This window comes from Tauraco erythrolophus, chromosome 6, assembly GCF_009769465.1.
Source record: "Tauraco erythrolophus isolate bTauEry1 chromosome 6, bTauEry1.pri, whole genome shotgun sequence".
Lineage (NCBI taxonomy): Eukaryota > Metazoa > Chordata > Aves > Musophagiformes > Musophagidae > Tauraco > Tauraco erythrolophus.
In genome coordinates, this window is record NC_141470.1 from 40538280 (window position 1) to 40550617 (window position 12338).

General features: G+C 37.3%; 1 protein-coding gene across 2 annotated transcripts in view; it reads right to left on the minus strand.

Moving 5' to 3' along the window:
• The window catches only part of NOVA1 (NOVA alternative splicing regulator 1), a 154174-nt gene that overhangs the window by 45920 nt on the left and 95916 nt on the right, over positions 1 to 12338 (minus strand). The gene's annotated exons all lie outside the window — the stretch shown is intronic.

Consider the following 12338-nt stretch of genomic DNA (forward strand, 5'->3'; position numbering starts at 1 on the left):
GATATTTGTAAAATAATCTATAACAAATGATCTAGTGTTTAAACAAAATCAAAACCCATCTGATTCCATCATTTAACTGTAAAAGCTGTTACAAAGGGATTAAGAAGAATTTTTACGTTTTGCCACTATTAAATTGTATGTCAGAGAAGAACTTTCCCAAAATAGGATTTGGGGAAATAACCTCCCCTTAACTTTCTTTTCTACCTCCCAAATTGTTCAGTGAATAGGCTAAGTTAACTGTCAACTTCTCATCTTCAGTTTCCTTAAGCTGGAAAGTGAACGCATTTCCTATCAGTGTCTGTACTCAAGAACAAAAACCACCAATAGGAATAAAAAATATAGAATTTAAAGAAAATACAGACTATTTTTTTCATTCCACCTATTAAAAAAAATCAGATGAGTTAGGCTCCCTAAATTACACGATGTTCTCTGCTAATACAGAGAAATCTGCTTCAATTTTTCTCTTTTTTTTCTTCTTAACAGTGGTAACATGGTTGATGGACAGCAATATGCTTCTGACTCATATAAACACTTTTTCAAAATGAAAAGGGCTTGTGACTATGGTGCTTATATCTTTTCTAATAATGCAATATAGCAATTTGATTATTCATATATTTTTAAGATTATTAAGGTGCCTGGAATGTTGCACAGAGTTACTATTATCCCCTATCAGTGAACAGCAAGCATCTAAATAAATAAATAAATGTGTTAATAGAAATCCAATAGCTAAGTCTGATGAAAATCTGAAGGTGTCTGAGAAGGAAAAGCTTTCAAAATCATTAAGAAAGAAGCACACAATACCACCACAAGACCAAATCTGTCCATGAAAAAAAAGAGCAGATCTTATTTTTGGAAGAGGACCAAAGAATAGAAAGAAAAAAACCCAAACATGTTTATCATGATATCTGTAATGAATTTTCATATCAACAAAAGCACTTAAGAATATTTTTCATGCAAAGTAATATTCAATTGGCAATTACAGCTTTTATGCTATGCTATAGTAATATGAACCTTTGTTAACAATGCCTCCTACACATAGAATCACCAAAGGAAAAAACTCACCCATTTAAACAGTAAAATATACTTTGAGAAACTGTAGGAACTGATATATCTTATAATTTAGAGTGATAACAGTTCAAATCACCAAGGGAGCATTTATCTTCAAAAAAATATTTCTCAAGTTCCATAGTTTAAAAGCCTGTGAAAGCTTTGGAATATCCTCCTAGATAAGGCCAGTGCTCAAGAAATCAAATCAGCTAATATATTCATTACCATGTATCTGTTTGGAGGAAGCATATACCAAATTTCAGGTAAATGAGCTTTACTCAAGCTTTAGTTTAGAGGTCCTATTAAAATATTGCAATTGATTGCATATTTTTTATACATTGCAAGTAAACATTGACAATGATCATGGAAACATGATTTTTCAAGAGTATGCTTATTACTGTTAAATGCTTTTTAATTTAAATCATGATCCTGCAAGAAATTACCTTTAACTACAGTGTTCAAGATGAACACTAGAGACAAAGGTAATTTCAGGTAGGGATAAAATGCAGAGAGATACACTACAGCAACTGTATCATAAGAATTATTCTACATCCCAGTTCAGAAATACAAGGAAAGAGACAAGGATGCATGCACCTTGTGTTTTCAGACTAGGAAGAATGCTGTCATGTCAAAGCCAGGATGAGCTCCTATTTTGATGCAGTCATCATAACACACATACAGAACGGGCACATACAAATAATATGGGCAAACACAAAGATGCACATCTTTTGTATCTTGCTCCTTCTGTTTTCCTCTCTGAATGCTGGTCCAAATCCATATCATGTTCATAGTAGATTTTAGGTGCTGTATGTTTAATTAAATCCATTGCTCTCCAGTAGTGGACTTCTAGTCCAGGTTTTATATGGAAAGCCAGCAGGAAGAGTTTGTGATGACTGCCCAAGGATTCAGTATGCCAGTTATTTTTGCCTATCTTCCTAGCTCCTTCCTTCCTTTCAGATTGTAACACTTTTAGAGAGTGTCTTGTTTTTTCTATGAATGGCATTTGTCTCCACCTAAATTTAGCTTTCTAAAATGTATGCATCAAGTCCAAGGTAGTTATTTAAGAAAGACAGGGATGTCCATGAAGAATGCACCCCATCTACCTTTGGATGGAATCATCCCATGAAGATATGGAACTCTCAACCTTAACTATACAGGGAGCTTTGAGTATTAGCTTAGAGTAGACACTAGGCTCCTCAAAGGCTCACTATATACAAACATGCATACACGCATAACACAATGTTGTTTCCAAAGACAACTACAACATAAATGTTGAACTACTCTTAATACTAAATCTATAGCAATTACTATTAATGCTATATAACAACATTAAAAGCATTGCCTTGGTGCAGGAATAAGGCAGTACATAAAATTACTTTGATGCAGTAAGAGGTAAACTCAAGTGTCAATAAAAAGAGATAATTCCCTCCAAAAGAAAATGCCATAATCATTTCCACCTACCAGCAGATTTATATAAATTCATAAATTTAGTCATATAAAAGTCCACAATGAAAAGGAGCAGAAAATGTTATGTAGGCAGAACTGTTTCTAAATAGAACTTTTTCACAACTTTTTGCACTGGATGACAGCTGCTCTTTCTCTATTTTTATAGTCATTACACAGCTACATATTCTTTTCTCCTAAGCAGTCAAAATTCCTGCTTCACAGATATTTGCTGAACTATTTTCCTTCATGTACAAAATTACTTTTAAGATACTCAAAGTAGACATAATGGCCTTGGCAAGTTCAGTACCAATGAGCTAAAGATCCTGCTGAAATTCTTTTTTTTCATGTTCTGTTACAAAAGGCCACAGAAGATTAAAAAAAAAAAAGGGGGGGGAGGGTTAGGAACCATAGGTTTTTCTTTAGTTTTTGTACCCTTTCACCATCAAAAGAGAATCAGATGAATAAAAGAGCTCCTACCAGTACTATGGCTGGTCCAGACAGGAACGTTTATTATGGGCCAGTTATTTTGCAAGTATTTTCAACTCTTCAAAAGAATAATGCCACAATTTAGTATTTATACAAATGTCTATATTACTGGATTTGAGGAAATCTAGGCAGCTACCTCATGCAGCTTCACTGATCAAGAACAGGGCTGAAGAGCAGGGTTTTTTCCCCTGCTTTTGAAGAGTGAGTCAAGCATTCCTGTTTAGAAACAGAATGGTGTCAGAATTCACCCAGAACGAATGCTATCGAAATGCTAACAGTAACAACGGCATTATCAGATGCTTAAATCTACAGATATTGCCACTGAAGTCACTCAGACTTCATAGACAATAAGTCTCCAACATAATTCATAATGTGAATTAAAGTTATTAAAGTCATCTCGGATGACTGCAACGCAGTAGAGTTTTTCCACTGCTGCTCTTCCAAAAAACTTCCCTGTGGGCGGGAATTTCTAACAATTCTGCATAAGTTGCTGATGCTCAGATACTCCTCCATGGCCCTGCTGTGCAGTAACATAAGATAAACTTCATAGAATTAAGAACCTCACCAGTTCTTCTCCTGAATAGGCAAGGAGAAAGACAAGTTCACCTCTAAAAAGCAGACTCTCTATTGATACAAACACACACAAAATTGTCTCCTTGTTTGTCTGAGAGCTTATCTTTATAGGAATTTTGCAGAACTATAAATCAGGAAAGTAAACTTAGTACAGAATAGGTACTGTTCTCTAATTCCCTGTAAGAATTTGGTGCCAGGAATGGCCTAGGTGTCAGCAATCTTAAGTCTGTTTCCTTCCCCCACACTAAATCAGGGATGCTCACATAGCTTCTCAACTTCAGCAGCAGGGTTGCATTGCAGATGTATGCATTGGGAATGGGTAGGAGGGAGAGTGCAGTTGCTATTCTGCTGCTCCTCTCTTCTCTCCATCTGCAGAACAATCTTGCTGCAGAAAAGGAGCTGAAGCCCAGTAGTTCTGCTGAAGGAAGAGACAAATACCGACACTGTCACAAACCTCCTGTACTGCTTGGTATCACGCCTTCCATCACAGGATTTAGAGCCACTCCTACAGTCAGAATACACTGGCCAGCAAGAGCTGGATTATTAGAAAGCACTTACACTTCCTAAACCTTATGATCTCTTATGCCCCAAAAAAATACCAATAGAGTGGGTAGTAGTCCTCTGATATGCTTTTTTAATAAGATTATGACAAATTCAGATGGCATCATCAATCCAGATAAAGTATAATTTTTCATATGCATTAGTAAGTCAAGTTAACCTAAGGCAGGAATGTGTGTTAGGTTGAACATAAGTGCGAAAATGCTCCAAAGCATTTATGTGCCTGAGCAGGGGACAGGCTAACAGCCTTCTCCTAGCCTCTTCTTTTTTTCTCCATTACCTGCCATCAATAAAAATAATGACTTTTTCTTTCCCTTAAACTTAATTACTCAGAGCCTTTAAGATTTCATTGTTCATTACTCACTAGCCATTTGCAGACAACTCCTTTTTTGGCAAAATAAAATGTATCTTTGGATTTTGGAGAGAGGACTTAAAAATGCTTATCTGTGGACAAGGTGCAGTACGATGCTTGCTAAGGTTAGGAATATTATTTAAATATGAACAAGGCGCATTTTCAAGAATGCATTTGAAGTGTCAGTAAACAGAGAAAAGCCTAGCTAAACAAAATGAAATTTTCACAATGTGAAAAGCGTTGTATTAAAATAAATCGAATGGGAAGACAAATTTTGAAATTTGTACATCCAAAACACTGGCAGTTGAAACTTTTGATATTTCTAACTACCACTATTTAACATCAAATACTAGAATACTAGTAGAAATACTACTTCGAGTATAGGTTGAGATAAACTGTGTCTAACAGAACAATCAACTGGGAACAGCCAAAGCTGAGGAAAAGGTGGAAGGAGAACTGGCCCATTCAAATAATTTACACAGGCATAAAGACTGCTAGTCAGTAATCCATTTGATCATTTTGACTCAGACATAGTCAAAATAATTAACCCCCGCAATAAATACTGCTTAACATTTTCAATTAAATTTTTTATTTAGAGAATGGATTGCAAATAGGGATATATGTTTTATGCCTTTTTTGATATAGGTATTTTAAATACGTCTAGCACATATTTCTGGGAGTAGTTACACGTAAAGTACATTAAAAGTAGCCTCTCTAAATCAAAATAGATTCAACTACAAACCAATTATAAATGAAGAGTTTTGTACTATTTTAAGACAAAATCTTAGCAATAAGGCATTTACTCTAGTCTAGAAATAAAAAAATGCATTAAATACTTTCTAATCACAGACAGAAACAATATAACAAAGTGAAAACTGTCCACTGATATCTGTACTGATTTGGACCATGTTTCATAGCTATACGTAGCAATCTTCTTTTCTGAAACTTCAATTTGTACCTACTCAGAACAAGTCCCAAACTGAATGAAGCTTCAGTAAAAACAGCATATTCTCTGTTTTCACAGCTTATAGGCTGTAAGGCGACTGTTCCCAACGCTGTTATTGATGAGTATATTAGAATTAAGTCAAGTTTTAAAATCTACCTGCTTTCCTCCAAATCTAGATTTAGATTCTCTCGCGTTTAAAACCAATAAACCAGTCTGAAATAGCAATGAAATTACTATTAATCTGAAATGTATTTTAGCACTAAATAAACAAAAAGAATTTTAAAAGTGTACAATCATTTAATAGCAAGACTAATATATCCTAGAACGGGAGAAACCAGGTGCTGTACAATCCCTATTCTTTGATCATTCATGAGATTTTGCTTTAAGTCAAGGAAATAGTTTTTGCCATTTGAAAATAACTTTCCAGTCTAATTAGATTTTCAGTCTGTCACAGACAACCAATCTAAATCCATGGATTGTTTACTCCTGTATGATATGAAATGGTCTTTTTTTTTTCTAATCCCCACTCATGAGAAAAAGCAAGATAAGATTCATGTCAAAACAACATCAAAAATTCAAGTAATTTTTTGAAGCTGTAACTGATAAAGCCTACTTCCCTACAGATTTGCATTTTTGTGTCTAAGGTAAGAAGGTGCAGGCTCTGACTGAAGCTTTTTCCAGAGTTTGTCAATTTCTGGGCAGAGCAAATATAGAGATAAGCTGATGCCTTCCTTTAGTGGAGGCCTTCATAGCAATCATTCTCCAATCCCTAGATGCTTATGTTTACAAAGCATGTAAGACGGTAATTATCTGAAAGATATTCACCTTTATGTTAACGTGGATCATGTTAGCATAGGGTTCAATATTGTTTTACAGAAACATCAGGAGAAGTAACGCTGAAGCTGATCAACTAACGTGCCTTGCTCAAAAATCTCCTGAACAGTGATCTACTCAGAAGCAACAGTACATGCATATACTAACAAAAAAAAAAAAAAATCAAATTTCAATTATTATGCATTTGTGTATTCAGGCTTTTTGTATGTTTTTGATAAACTAGGACTACTACATTTTGAACACTGCCTTTCAATTAAATTTATAAACGTTTCATAGAATCATAGAATCATAGAATGGTTAGGGCTGGAAGGGACCTTCAAAGGTCATCTAGTCCAACCCCCCTGCAAGGAACAGGGATATCTCCAACTAGATCAGGTTGCTCAGGGCCTCGTCCAACCTGGCCTTGAATGTCTCCAGGGATGGAGCATCCACCACCTCTCTGGGCAACCTGTTCCAGTGTTCTACCACTCTCATGGTAAAAAATTTTTTCCTAATATCCAATCTGAATCTACCTCCCTCTATTTTAAAACCATTACCCCTTGTCCTATCACAACAGGCCCTCCTGAACAGCCTCTCCCCATCTTTCTTGTAGGCCCTCTTGAGGTACTGGAAGACCACTATAAGGTCACCCTGGAGCCTCCTCTTCTCCAGGCTGAACAGCCCCAACTCTTTCAGCCTGTCCACATAGGAAAGGTGCTCCAGCCCTCTTATCATCTTCGTGGCCCTCCTCTGGACCCTCTCCAACTGGTCCATGTCCTTCTTGTGTTGGGGGCTCCAGAACTGGACGCAGTACTCCAGGTGAGGTCTCACGAGGGCAGAGTAGAGGGGAAGAATCACCTCTCTCGACCTGCTGGCCACGCTCCTCTTGATGCAGCCCAAGATGCGGTTGGCCTTCTGGGCCGCAAGAGCACATTGCCGGCTCATATTGAGCTTCTCGTCCACCAGTACTCCCAAGTCCTTCTCCTCAGGGCTGCTCTCGATCCATTCTCTGCCCAGTCTGTATTTGTGCCTGGGATTGCCATGACCCAGATGTAGGACCATGCACTTGGCCTGGTTGAACTTCATGAGGTTGGCATGGGCCCACCTCTCCAGCCTGTCGAGGTCCCTCTGGATGGCATCCCTCCTTTCCAGTGTGTCGATGGCACCACACAGCTTGGTGTCATCAGCAAACTTGCTGAGGGTGCACTCCATGCCACTGTCCACGTCACCGACAAAGATGTTGAAGAGGGCCGGGCCCAACACGGACCCCTGAGGGACGCCACTCGTGACCGTTCTCCACTTGGACATCGAGCCGTTGACCACTACTCTCTGAGTGCGGCCATTGAGCCAATTCCTTATCCACCGAGTGGTCCATCCATCAAACCCATGACTCTCTAGAGAGAAGAATGTCGTGCAGGACAGTGTCAAAAGCTTTGCACAAGTCCAGGTAGACGATATCCATTGGTCGACCCTTGTCCACCGATGCTGTCACCCCATCGTAAAAGGCCACCAAGTTGGTCAGGCACGATCTGCCTTTGGTGAAGCCATGTTGGCTGTCACCCACCACCTCCTTGCTCTCCATGTGCCTTAGCATGGTTCCCAGGAACCATGCTTATAGTCATGCTTGTTTTTATAGTCACAAATGGTGTTCTTAGAAACACGTTTATGAAACAAACCAAGTGTCTTGAAAGGTACTCTTGCAACTTTCTAATCCCTCCTTAAGGCTAGCTTCTGACTTGAACTTTTTGACTAGTGAACAAATACTAGGCAACTAAACTACGGTGTCAAGTGTGGAAAATGGATACTTACTTCTAGAAAAAATTGATTTTCTGATTACCTCATTCACATGCATTGAATTTGCATTTTCTGTTCAAAATACATGGAAGAATTTTCTGAGTGCCATGACACTTACATTCTGATACCAGCATCACTCTGAATTACATTCATGACAGTTTTATTCAGACATGCAGAACGATGAGGACCATGATTGCTCCCCCAATCACTGCATTTTTCACAACTTTTTGTACCACTCCTAAGAAAGATACTGCAGACTGTAGAGTTCTAGATACAATTACATTATTGAAATTATGAAAAAAGTAGCAAGGAAAAACTGAAGTGTTTACAGATGTACAAAGGAAAGAAGTAACATGGGAGTTTATAAGTCAATACCAAATTGAACAAATAAAAGAGAAAAAGTAATAGCTTAAACACTGGGAGCTATTTTAATTTGTATTACTAAATTGTGAGAAATACAAATGAGGTAAAAGGAATAAATTTTCATCTAAAATTTAAGCATTTAAATGAAAAATACACATACTATGTATCACATTATTTTGATGATTATGGTAAGCCTTGTTATTTTGCACTTTTAATTACTACAGTGATTTTTCACTGCAGCATTTGGTGTAAGGCTGTACTTTGTTTGCCTTACTAATCATGAATATTACATGAATTGTGCTCAGTCTTAGAACATGAGCCTTTCTATATTTTTAGGTTTCTTGCTAACGTGCTATGGAACTCAAAACCTATGGGACTTTGGGACTTTAATTTAAGCCTGTGGCAATGAAGATGCAGCTGTTCATTTATAAGCAATCATCACAGCTACAGAAGTTAGAAGATTAAATTTGAAAAGCCACTTTCTTGAACTTTTAAAATGATACAATTATAACAGAATCAGTGCTATGTTTTATTAGAAATATTTTTACTCATTAACTTTCTTCCAAGTTTAAAATCAAATCAAACCAATTTTACATAGCATTCCACCTGAGTTTGCACCAGGTTAGCATTGCAGATTAGCTATCAGTATTTGATTATTATTGTAATGCTTGCTCCTCACATACATAATTAGAATATATCATCAACCATGACCCAGTCAAGAGTCTTTAGAAGTTGGCATTATAAATTTTATTCTACATTAGCTCAACTCAACACTGTCAGCAGAATTTATTAAATAAAACTTCTTTTAGTGAATCAAACCAGAATTACAAAGTAGTGTTACTTACTAGTATTATAGAATGCCTTCCAATACAGATATAAACAAACAAACCAGAAGATTTCATCAACATATGAAATCTACATATCTCATCTCTATTGACATCTACAGATATCAATATATGAAATGAATTGTTTCACTGATATGGTGGGACAGCTGTGTACCTGTGCTACAAGTTATTTTTTTAAATAGGTGTTGTGGTTGAACCTGTCCAGCACCAAAGTCCACGCAGTCACTCACTCACTCTCCCCCACCCCCGGGATGTGGAAAAGAAATAAAGGGAAAGAGAACGAGATTGTGGCTTGAGATGAGAAAATTTAATAACAGAAATGAAATAAAATTAAAGTAATAATGATAATATATGATATATATACTATGATAATAATACATACAACAAGTGACAGATAGGGTAACTGCTCACAGCTTGGTGACCAATGCCCATCCTGTCCTGACAAGTGATCCTGAAACAGTGGAGTCCCAAAACCACAGGTCCCAGAAGAGAAAGAGAGAGAGAACTCAGAGATCAAGAGTCCGAAAAAGACTGAGAGAATCCCAAACTTCCCTGTCAACCCTCATCTATCTACTGGACATGACGTTGCGTGATATGGAATACTCCACCGGCCAATTTGCCCTCCATCCTAAATCTAAGTTCAAATTGTAAGGGAAGTTGTGGACCATTTGTCCTGGCTATGCTTCCCCCTGGCCTGTTGTGCTCCTGCACACTGACAAAACACGGGAAGCTGAAAAGTCCTTGAAGTTTCAGCATCATCTATAAACATCAGTTTGCTATCAACGCTGTTCTCATAACAAATCTCATACTTAATCCAAAACACAAGCTATTCTAGCTACTAAAAAGAAAACTAACTCTGTTCCAGCCCGAAACCAGGACAATAGGATATTCTCTTTTGTAGGACTAGGACAGTAGGGTGATAGGCTGATCACTACAGAGTCCAAAAATTCTCTGAAATAGTGCCAAAGTTGCACTCCTGCATCTAAAGTTCAAGTTCTGCTATGTTGGGTGTGACCTTAGAAAGCCTGGCAAGCAAGCTTGCAGGGCAGTGTAAAGATGATGAAATAATACCATGAAAGCAGTATTTTCAGATGGATGATAGAAATAGGATAACATTACCACGGCTCTCTTCCTGGTAATAAGCTTCCCTATGTGTATGGCAGCTCTATTGTTTAATTCCTAGTAGCTCCTTAAAATTTTGTCCTGAGTACAATATAGTAAAGAAAGTTGGTTCTCCACTGGACAGTAAAGTATCAACAAGATATTAGCTCTTTACAAATGCCCAAAAGCTGTAAACCAAGAAACATATTTTCTCTTTCATTTTCCTCCTCCTTTCCTCAGTAAAATTTCTTCTTCATTAAAAAATCACCCTTGGAAGGCACTGTTTCCTAAAGCAGGGGAGGACTCCCAAAAGGCATAATTGCCCAGGTTTTGGGAATCTAACTCCAAAGCAGCAGCTCTAATTTCCTTTAGCCCCAGATTTAGCCAGTGACCATGAAACACTGCTGCAATAATCCTCAAGGAACCCAGAGTAAAAAAGTTCAAAGTTTTTCCAAAGCTGACAGAGGTTCCTTTCAAATGCAGTTTCACCTTTTCCTTGCAGACACCCTGGGGACTTCCTTCAGTAGCACCAGACAGACGTAAAATGCAAATAAATGTGAAGACTTGAAAGAGTGTGGTTATGAAAAATGGTGTCTTAATAGTGTGAACGCCTAAACTGATATGATTTGTGTTCCTGTGGAGGCCACAAACTCAGGCAGGTGAAATTTTTGAAGTATGAGGATACAAGGAATTTTCACTCTTGTCCATTTCTTAGGAACCTTTCAGAAGTTGTCCATTATTCTACCTTTCAGAAGTTCTCCACAGTTGGTGGTGAAAATCAGGGAGAAATATGACAGAAAAGCCACCTAGTTTTTTGTTCTACATTTATTTATAGTGATGAGTAATCACCTGGAGAACTGCCTTCTGGCTATTGACTGGGTAAAATATAAGCAGCATAAAAGGAGATTACAAGTATGAAGATGGCATTAGGTGCTGGATACCTCTAAGAGTTATTCCTTATTTGTATGTCATAACCTCTCACACACATAATTCAGAATAAGGTTAATTAAAGATGATGTACCTCTCCGATAAAATTTTAGCAATGCACAATATTCTACTCTATTACTTACAGGCAGGTATTGCTCACATTATTAAAGACTGTTTTGTATGGCATGTATTCAAAAGAAATCTAAGCTTGAATTTTGTACTTCAACTTGTCCTCCTCCTGACTTAACGTGTAGTAGAAGCACATGTATATAAACCCTGAAAAATAATATTTTAGTTTATTGAAGTTAAGATGGTAAACTTTAAATGTCCTATGTCCTGCAGACTGATATTTACAAGTCAGACTGCTCCAAAATTCTGGCACAGTGATGTAAATTCTCTTTTTCCCTACTCTATTTTATCATTATGTCTTGTTAGAATTGCATTGTTTCCAAGTTGACTCTAAATCTAATCTTCTAAACGAAACCCCTTCAAGATCCTTCTCTGATGGTTTTAGTGGTAGTGTGTAAATGATTACAACGTGGATGTTCATTTTGAAACAGTCAAACATTACCTAACTAGTATCAGATTGAAGGACTTGGCAAGAAATTGTAACATGGAGAAATTTCATGTGCTAGTGAACGATTAGAGGTCATTGTTCCTGAGCACGAATTCAATCTTGCTCAACTATCTAACGTATATCTGTCTACAATTCATGTCACGCAAAGCTCCTAGAATGTGCATCTCAGATCTCCAAAGTGATACCAATTAGAAAGTAACCAAAAAAGATCTTCCTTTGCTTACTGGGTCTACGCACAAAGGCCCAGTGAGACATGCAAATCAAGGTTGAAATAATCAAGATTTCTCCACACATTGCTCAAGAATATCTTCTAAGTCAATTGCTATTCAAATGCTTATAGCGTATGTTCTAAGCAACAGTATGGCTGAATAGCCAAGATAAAAAAAGGTAAGCCTCAGCAATCCAGCAGGGTAAACCTTTAGAATTTACAAAAATATCGCCAATGAGAACGGCTTTTCATTTGAGAAATGTATTTGTTCCGTATTTTTTAAAACACGAGACAGAGACACT